The sequence below is a fragment of the Hemiscyllium ocellatum genome, chromosome 35 (genome assembly GCF_020745735.1).
Source record: "Hemiscyllium ocellatum isolate sHemOce1 chromosome 35, sHemOce1.pat.X.cur, whole genome shotgun sequence".
NCBI lineage: Eukaryota > Metazoa > Chordata > Chondrichthyes > Orectolobiformes > Hemiscylliidae > Hemiscyllium > Hemiscyllium ocellatum.
Window position 1 is genome coordinate 33,706,878 of NC_083435.1, and position 10,343 is coordinate 33,717,220.

The 10,343-nt window shown below is 42.1% G+C and overlaps 2 non-coding genes across 2 annotated transcripts; both read left to right on the plus strand.

Moving 5' to 3' along the window:
* The first annotated feature begins 817 nt into the window (after window positions 1-817).
* On the plus strand, window positions 818-889 carry trnae-cuc (transfer RNA glutamic acid (anticodon CUC)). The gene has a single exon. It is a non-coding gene; the product is annotated as a tRNA-Glu (tRNA).
* A 4,274-nt stretch (window positions 890-5,163) lies between these two features.
* On the plus strand, window positions 5,164-5,237 carry trnan-guu (transfer RNA asparagine (anticodon GUU)). The gene has a single exon. It is a non-coding gene; the product is annotated as a tRNA-Asn (tRNA).
* Window positions 5,238-10,343: the final 5,106 nt, after the last annotated feature.

A 10,343-nucleotide genomic window follows, 5' to 3' on the forward strand; every position in this document is an offset into this window, starting at 1 on the left:
TGGCCATGCTAACTTGCCCGTAGTGTTAGGTGAAGGGGTAAATGTAGGAGTATGAGTCTGGGTTGTATACGCTTCGGCTGGTCGGTGTGGACTTGTTGGGCCGAAGGGCCTGTTTCCATACTGTAAGTAATCTAATCAAATTAATCTAATCTAAATTGCCCGTAGTGTTAGGTGCATTAGTCAGAGGGAAATGAGTCTGGGTGGGTTATTCTTCGTAGGTCATTGTGGACTTGTAGGGCCGAAGGGCTTGTTTCCACACTGTAGCGAATCTAATCTAATTTCAGTCAGTTCACAATCGCCTTCTGAAGGGAAACTAGGAACCGGCAATTAATAGTGGCTAAGCCAATGATACTCCCAGGTTCATCAGTGATTTTTGTTTTGTAAAAAGTGTCTGAAGTATTAGGACAGAGTCATGAAATTTAAATTAGGATCTTGAACTATATTCGGCTCAATACCGGTTGTCCATCGTTTAATGGTCTTAGTTACAGTGGTTTGAAACACCCCCGTGGCTTGACAGGCGATTTCAGAGGACATTTAAAAAATCAAGCACAGTGCTGCATGACTGAATTCACGTGACGGCAAATTTCCTGTCCCAAAGAAAATTAGTGAAATATCGTGATGACAATTATGTTTCTTTTTCAAAAAAGAACTTCGAATGAAGCCAAATGCAGCTTTCAAACACAGACGAACCGAAATAGATTTGTAGCAAGCCAAGAGTTTTTTTAAAAAAATATCCAGCACATGGAAGTAAAACACGACAAATTCGATGCATTGACGTCACTGTAAGTGGAATTGAGACAACGCATGTTTGCAAGTTTCCCTGGTGGTCTAGTGGTTAGGATTCGGCGCTCTCACCGCCGCGGCCCGGGTTCGATTCCCGGTCAGGGAAGTGATTTTTTTGAAGAGCTAATGTAAATAGTTTTCGTATAACTATTCCAGCCTCTATATATTACTGCCTATGAAAATAAATGTTTACCAAAGATCTGGTTGGTGATCTCGTGCTACGTAAATTTTCATCACTTTTGTCCCCGGCTTCGGCTGACAGCCAGGATAAAAATTTGTAGACTGCGAAAATGTTGGATCAGCGGATGGAGATTTCAGGAGAGCTTGTGGCGAGATGGGTGGGAGACGGTGATAGTGCACTTAATAACTACAGGTGTATACATCTAATCTTTTGCATGGTCGAGTACTTTGCACATATTTATTTTCATGCCCGTTTCACAGTTCACTTTATGCGAGGGGGAAAAAAGAATATCAATTTCTAAAACTTTACACTCACGAATCTGTTCTTCTTCCGAAGAAGAATTACTTCTCTCCCCACAAAGGTCACTAGTATTGCCCCATATTTCCGGTACTTGTCGTTTTATTTCATATTTTCCTTCCGCGAATCATGACAATCTTACCCTCCTTCGGAAACATCGTCTCGTCTCCGGAAAACACCACACTGATTCTGCGAATTGGAGGTGCCGATGTTGGACTGACGTGGACTAAGTTAAAAATCACACAGCATCAGGTCCAACAGATTTATTTGTGCTTCTGTGATTTTGAACTTGATTCTGTGAATGCAGTCTGTTTTGTTGGGGTGGGGGCAAGGTGGAGAGGAGAGGTCACTTAACCACACTTCCTGCAAACACTTTTTTCCCAGAATGTGACACTCATTCATTCACAAAATCTCCATACTCTTGCACAGGCAGACGACTCTGGTAGCGGTGATACCTTGCAAATATGCCGGTATACATATGGAGAGCACAGCTGGAGAGGGATATGTTTTGATTCTGTCAGTCGGAAATATGTCCAACACTGGAAAAAAATATTCAGAATAAACTTCTATCAAATGGGGCAGTGTGTTTAGCATTGTTTTGCCTCCACTAATTCAACATGCACAACAAATAAAGTATCTTTATAGTGTATTTGAAATCTGTAGAAACAATTTGCAGCAGTCTGTTTGAATCAGTAACTTAAGGCAAGAGGTTACAAAGGAAATATTGCTAGTAAGGAGTAGAGAGAAATGAAAAATAAGAGAAAAAAACAGACGCCAATTCTGTAACTCTTGATGGACGCTTAAGTGCACCTTTCTTTCTAATCAAAACAAAATTTGCTGGAGGAAACTCAGCAGGTTTGGGAGTGCCTGTAGAGAGAAAGCAAAGTTAAAGTTTCGGAGTTCTCTGTTCTTCATTCAGAACTGCTCGTGTCACAGGTGGTCTGAGACCTGCTGAGTTTTTCCAGCAATTCTTTATTTTTATTATTGTTCTTTTTTTGTCTCCTTTGAGATACTGGAACATTTACTCCAAACGTCTCCACAAAATTAATGAATCTGTATTACTGAGGCAATTCCCAATATTGCACAGCAGGACATAAAGTGCAATGTTGGTTTCAAAACCTTGCGAATATTTCGTTAATGATGCATTAAATGGCTAGAACGAAGACAGCGGCGAGCGTAAGCAAGCCACATAAATCTGTTTCCAAGATATCTATGAGTATCGCCTAGACAAATTTTGCCGATCACTTCTGAATGGCGCAGTCGGTTAACGTGTTGTGCTATAAACTGAAAGGCTGTTGGTTGGAGCTCATCTGTGTGTAGATTTTAGCATTCTTGCTGAAAACATCACTATGAATTGTTGGTCATTCAGTCCCAAAGAAATTATCCACAAACGTTGTCATGGCAAGAAAACCGCAAGATGATCATTCATCAGATGAGGGATCAGTTTGTATTATTTTCTTGTACTATACTGTTTTGCATATGTAATGTGGCAATCCTGGAGCAATTTACTACAGATGCTGGAATCTCTACTGAAAAGACTGGAGACCACAAGCGAATCAGACAGCTTCCATTGAGAGAAAGAAAGCTAAACCATCAGAGCTGGTGAAGTGTGGAATGGGCAGCTTTTATGCAGTAAGGGATTTGTTAGAAAGCTGCAGGAGAGAGGATTTGAATCGTTCAGATTAAGTGATCGGAATGTGAGAATAGCAGAACAATATTGTGGCGAACTGCCAGACTGGAATTGTCATTGTAAGAGCATTGTATGTAATTTTTGCTTCTTGGCTGCAGAGTCAAGGAGGGAACGCACCACCCAGGATAAATTGCAATAGGCAAAAAGTGTTGATCTGTGCTTCCTTCCCATAATCGAATGCAAATCTCATTGAAATTTGCAAGATTACCTGTAGACTCAGGAGGAATATCCCCACCGACTGCGAATGTAAAACAACTGAACTTCAAATGGAAGTATACAATAAACATTAAACGTTTTCAATCGTTAAATTTGTTTTGGTTATTTTCCACACTTGGGAAGGGTGCGAGGGAGTGTGTTGAGAATGAGGCGTTTGGAGAAAACTATACAGCGCAATAAAGAACAACTGCTGTATAACAGATGAATATAAATTAACGCCAAATTAATGTAAATCATTTTATTTGCCAACGATTGTTGTTGATTCGTTTATTTGTTCGTAACAAGAAAACTGCTGGTGGTCCCAAGATGTCCATATGTTCCATCACAGGAACAATTTAGCGTTAGCCTCAGTAAGAACTGGGCTATGACAGACCAAACAAGAAATTCAGAACAGGATTCGTTCATTCAGAAACACAGGGGATTATTGTGCAGATTCTCTAAACGGAATTCAAACTTCTGGCAGAAAAAAAATCATTGGCTTTGCCAATCCATTCAATTTAACACTAAGTAGTTTCACCCGTGCAAGAATAATGTATAACGTTTGAAGTGTGAAAAATAGGGAATAAATGCTGATCAGCTGTGTGAGGCAACACTTTTCTGGTTGTCACTCCCGTACATCACTCGTTGTCTGCCAACTGGTACAATGTGATCTAACATCGAATGTCTCCACTACTTAAACTTAAGCAACTACTCAAACTTATTACAAACAGGATTGTAACAGTTCCTGATCTAGAGGAAGAAGCAAAATGTAAACATGTAGTCACTAATTACTTCATCTTGACCTTCAGCAGACTCTACCATGACAGACTAAAAACAACAAATGCTGGAGATCACAGCGATTCAGGCAGTATCCATGGAGAGACAGCAAGCTAACGTTTCGAGTGACAATGACTTGTCATTAGAATCTTGGGAAAACTGATGAACAAAAGCAGAGGTGAATGCTACATAAAATAGTCAGGGGGATGACCACGTTCTCTCCCTCTTTCACGCATTATTTGCAAACAAAAAAGCCATGACACTGAGAAATCAGATTCTTGAATGCCCCCAAACCTCAGGGTCCATGGATTTTTATATCTTTTTAAATCATGTTTTTGATAGGTTATCAGCTTGTCCAAGTATATTAATCAAAGTACCTCACTCTAGTTACACAACAAACCAGTGATGTTAGTTCCCATTATCTCTTTAGCTGTACATTCTACTTAATGTTATTCTAATGTCACGGTTGGATATTTAGTGCTAACTCTTGCAACGATGGTCTTTCATTCCAGACCCTACTTAATATTTTCCTAATGTCATGATTAGATATTTATTATCAGCTCTGCTACAGTGATCGTCCATTCCAGACTAACCTGCCATGATAGATATTTAGCTATTCCCATTCCTGATGAAGGGCTTATGCTCGAAACGTCGAATTCCCTATTCCTGAGATGCTGCCTGACCTGCTGTGCTTTGACCAGCAACACATTTTCAGCATTTAGCTATTCCATCTATGACAATAGTTTCCTGTCTCAAGCTGACTCTACTAACTCCTAATTAGATATTTTAATGCCATGTCCCAAATATTCTTGGTCCCAATACTGTCATAATAACACTTAATAGAGAAACTTGCTTCATTACTAGAGTTATCCTTAACCTTACTCTGCTAATTGGTGTAAGGGCGTTCCACTGTGCTTATCCCAATTTGCCTTCCACAAACCACAGATAGCCAGTGGTCTTCATGCTTTAACCCTTCCCATGCTTTCATGTTCTTTATTTTTTGAATAAAGAATAAAAGGATTTGATCTGCCTCATCAAAAGAGTTTTCATTTCCTTCCGTCAGGAACTAATACAAAAGCACATACAACATTGACTGAATGAGAACTAGAGTGTAATCATGATTTGGAGATGTCGGTGTTGGATTAGAGTGGATAAAGTTAAAACTCACACACCAGATTATAATCCAATAGATTTAATTAGAAACAGGAAGTTTCAGAGCGCTACGGCAGTACTGCAGTCAGTCTCTGTGGCGCAATCGGTTAGCGCGTTCGGCTGTTAACCGAAAGGTTGGTGGTTCGAACCCACCCAGGGACGTGTTTTCCTCCTGTTAAACGCCACACTGTGTCAGTTTGTCGTGGACCCTAAAATCATCAACGCTTTTCAGACTGGAGGCCTGTGATCGCTGGTGTGCCACGGATCAGTGCTGGTCCCACTGCTTTTCGTCATTTATATAAATGATTTGGATGTGAACATAGGGGTAGAGTTAGTAAGCTTGCAGCTAACACCAAAATTGGAGGTGTAGAAAACAGTGAAGAAACTTTCCTCCAATCGGCATCTTGATCAGATGGCTCAATGGACTGCGAAGTGGCAGATTGAACTTATTTTAGATAAATGTGAGGTGCTGCATTTTGGAAAATAAAATCGGAACAAGACTTATACACTTAATGGTAAGGTTTTTGCTAGTGTGGCTGAACAAAGAGAACTTGGAGTGCAGGTTGCTAGTTCCCAGAAAGTAGAGTCGCATGTAGATACGATAGTGAAGAAGGCGTTTGGTAGAGCATTGAATATAGGAGTTGGGAGGTCATGTTGCGGCTGTACAGGACATTGGTGAGGTCACTTTTGGAATATTGCATAAACTCTGGTCTGCGTCCTCTCGGAAACTGTGAAACTTGGTGTCGTAAAACTTGAAAAGTTTACAAGGATGTTACCAGGATTGGAGGATTTAGGGAGAGACTGAACAGGCTGGAACTGTTTTCCCTGGAGTGTCGGAGGTTGAGAGGTGACCTTACAGATGTTTATAAAATCATAAGGGGCATGGATGGGATAAATAAACAAGGTCTTTTCCCTGGGTTCGGGGAGTCTAGAACTAGAGGGCAAAGATATAAAAGGGACCTAAGGGGCAACTTTTTCACGCAGAGGGTGGCGTGTGTACGGAATGAGCTGCCAGAGGAAGTGGTTGAAGCTGGTATGATTACAGTATTTAAAAGGTATCTGGTGGGGTAAATGAATAAGATGGGTTTAGAGGGATATGGGCCAAGTGCCGGCAAATCGCACTAGATTAGTTTTCGGTATCTGGTCAGGATGGACGAGTTGGACCGAAGGGTCTGTTTCTGTGCTGTACATCTCTGTGACTCTATGACGGTACAGAAGTCCCGCACTCTGGCCCTGACTTCAGATTGCAGAAACCGCATTGACAGATCCGCGATTTGTGCAAAATATTGAAATCAGGGTCAATGTTTCTACACACAGTCAGTAGATTGAATGAGCTGCCAGCGGAGGTGGTTGAGGTGGGTATGTTAACAACATTTGAAAGATAGTTGGATAAAAACATTGACAGGAAAAGTTTAGAAGGAATGGACCAAGTGCAGGGAAATGCGGTTTGTGTTCCAGGACCAGATTCAGCCAGAGGGGCTGTCTCTGCCCTGTTGGACTGTATGACTCTGAGAGCAGACCGAAGCTGATGGTCCTTGGCCAGAAGCTCAGGCACAGTGTTATTACTCTGCCATCATCTTGGAAAATTCTGTGCGTCCTCTCCAGTACAATCATAACTCTCCTATAATGTGGATCCAATACTGTATAAAATGCTCCAGCAGTGGCTTGATGAATACTGTTTTTTAACAATTCCAGCACTTACATTTTCCTGCTCTTAAATTCTGTACCTCAGTTAATAAAGGCAAGTATCCCATTTACAGTCAGAGAGTCACAGATATATACAGCATGGAAACAGATCCTTTGGTCCAACCCATCCATGCCTATCCTATTTACCTTCAACTCCACTTTCAAGGAACAATGAACCTGCACTTCAAGGTCTCTTTGTTCAGCAACACTCCCTAGAACCTTGCCATTAAGTGTAGAAGTCCTACTAAGATTTGCTTTCCCGCAATGCAGCACCTCGCATTTATCTGAATTAAACTTCATCTGCCACTTCTCAGCCCATTGGCCCATCTGGTCCAGATCCTGTTGTAATCTGAGGTAACCCTCTTCGCTGTCCATTACACCTCCAATTTTGGTGTCATCTGCAAACTTATTAACTGTATCTCTTATGCTCGCATCCAAATCATTTATGTAAATGACAAAAAGTAGAGGACCCAGCACAGATCCTTGTGGCACTCCACTGATCACAGGCCTCCAGTCCGAAAAGCAACCCTCCATCACCACCTTCTGTCTTCTACCTTTGAGCCAGTTCTGTTTCCAAATGGCTCGTTCTCTCTGTATTCCATGAGATCTAAACTTGCTAACCAGTTTCCCATGGGGAACGTTGTCGAACACCTCACTGAAGTCCATATTGATCACATCTACTGCTCTGCCCTCATCAATCTCCTTTGTTACTTCTTCAAAAAACTCAATCAAGTTTGTGAGACATGATTTCTCACGTACAAAGCCATGTTGACTATCCCTAATCAGTCCTTGTCTTTCCAAATACATGTACATCCTGTCCCTCAGCGTTCCCTCCAACAACTTGCCCACCACTGAGGTCAGGCTCACTGGTCTATAGTTCCCTGGTTTGTCTTTACCGCCCTTCTGAAACAGTATTACCACGTTAGCCAAACTTCAGTCTTCGGGCACCTGACCTGTGACTATAGATGATACAAATATCTCAGCAAGAGGACAAGCAATCACTTCTCCAGCTTTCCACAGAGTTCTCGGGTACACCTGATCAGGTCCTGGGGATTTATCCTCCTTTAACTGTTTCAAGACATCCAGCACTTCTTATTCTGAAATCTGGACATTTTGCAAGATGTCACCATCTATTTCCCTACAGTCTATATTTTCCATATCCTTTTCCACAGTAAATACTGATACAAAATATTAGATTAGATTCCACACTGTAAGTAATCAGGTCTTTCAGCCCAACAATTCCACACCAACCCACTGAAGCACAACCCACCCAGACCCACTCCCCTACATTTACCCCTTCACCTTACACTATGGGCAATTTAGCATGGCAAATTCACCTAACCTGACCATTTTTGGACTGTGGGAGGAAACTGGAGCACCCTGAGGAAACCCACGCAGTTACCCACACAGTCAGTAGCCTGAGGCAGAAATTGAACCCGGGTCTGGCACTGTGAAGCAGAGTGCTAACCATTGTGTCATCGTGCCATCCAAATGGAAATATTCTTTTCCTATCTCCCCCATTTTCTGTGGCTCCACACAAAGGCTGCCTTGCTGATCTTTGAAGAGTCCTATTCTCTCCCTAGTTACCCTTTTGTCCTTAGTATATTTGTAAAAACCCATTGAATTCTCCTTAATTCTATCCTGTCTATACCTGAGGGTTATTAACCAAACCCTAAATTTCTTTAGCTATCCAGCATTCCCTATCATACCAGTCTTCCCTTTTACCTGACAGGAATATACTTTCTCTGGATTCTTGTTATCTCATTTCTGAAGGCTTCCCATTTTCAAGCCATCCCTTTACCTGCGAACATCTGCCTCCAATCAGCTTTCGAAAGTTCTTGCTTCATACCATCAAAATTGGCCTTTCTCCAATTTAGAACAACTTTTCGATCTGGTCTTTCCTTTTCCATCATTATTTTAAAATGAGTAGAATATGGTCGCTGGCCCCAAAGTGCTCCCCTACTGACACCTCAGTCATCTGCTCTGCCTTATTTCCCAAAAGTAGGTCAAGGTTTGCACCTTCTCTCACAGATATATCCACATACTGAATCAGAAATTTATCTCGTACGCACTTAAGAAATTCCTCTCAATCTAAACCTTTAATACTATGGCAGTCCCAGTCTATGTTTGGAAAGTTAAAATCCCTACCATAACTACCCTATTATTCTGTCAGATAGTGGAGGTCTCCTTTCACGTTTGTTTCTCAATTTTCCTCAGACTATTGGGGGGGGGGGGAGTCTACAATACAATCCCAATAAGGTGATCATCCCTTTCTTATTCCTCAGTTCCACAAAAGTAGCTTCCCTGGATGAATTTCCTGGAATTTCCTCCTTCTGCACAGCTGTCATGCTATCCCTTATCAAAAACACCACTCCCCCTCCTCTCTTTCCTCCCTTCCTATCCTTCCTGTAGCATTTGTATCCTGGAACATTCAGCTGCCAGTCCTGCCCATCCCGAAGCCACGATTCCGTAATTGCTATCATATCCCAGTCCCTTGTTCCTAACCATGCCCTGAGTTCATCTGCCTTCCCTGTTAGGCCCCTTGCATTGAAATAAATGCAGCTTAAATCATTAGTTCTACCTTGTCCCTGCCTGCCTGACTGTTTGACTCACTTCTGTTCTCAACTGTATCAGACTCAGATTGATCACTTGCCTCACTCTCTCCCTGGGTCCCACACACCCCCTCACTAGTTTAAATCCTCCCAAACAGTTTGAGCAAATTCCCCTGCCAGTATATTAGTCCCCTTCCAATTTAGGTGCAATCCGTCTTTCTTGTACACGTCACTTCTACCCTAAAAGAGATTCCAATATTCCAAAAATGTGAATCCAGCTCCCATACACCAGCTCCTCAGCCATGCATTCTTCAGCTTTTTCCCTCTTCCTGCCGTCACCAGCTCATAGCATTGGGAGCAATCCAGATATTACTACCCTTGAGGACCTCCTTTGTAACTTTCTGCCTAACTCTCTGTAATCTCCCTTCAGAATCTCAATCTTTTCCCTTCCAATGTTGTTGGTTCCAATGTGGACAATGACCTCTTGGTGGCACCTCTCCTCAGCGAGAACATTCTGCACCCTCTCTGAGACATCCTTGATCCTGGTACCAGAGAAACAACACATCATTCTGGTTTTTCTCTGCTGGCCACAGAAACGTCTGTCTGTACCTCGGAGTACAAAGTCTCCTGACACAATTGATCTCTTGGAAGCCGACGTACCCCTTGTTGCATTAGAGCCAGTCTCAATATCAGAAACTTAGCTGTTCGTGCTACGTTCCCCTGAGAATCCATCACCCCCTACATTTTCCAAAACAGCATACCTGTTTGAAATGGGTATCCACAAAATACTCCTGCACTAGGTGCCTGCCTCTCTTACCCTTCCTGGAGTTAACCCATCTATGTGACGGTATCTGGGACTTTCCCCCCTTCCTATAACCGCCATTCATCACATACTGTTGCTGTTGCAAACTCCTCATCCCTTCTGTCTCTCCTTCCAACTGATCCACTCGAACTGATAAATGCTGTGCGATGCAAATCTTATGGCAGATATAATCTGCAGTAACCCTTAAACTCTCACATCTGACAAGAA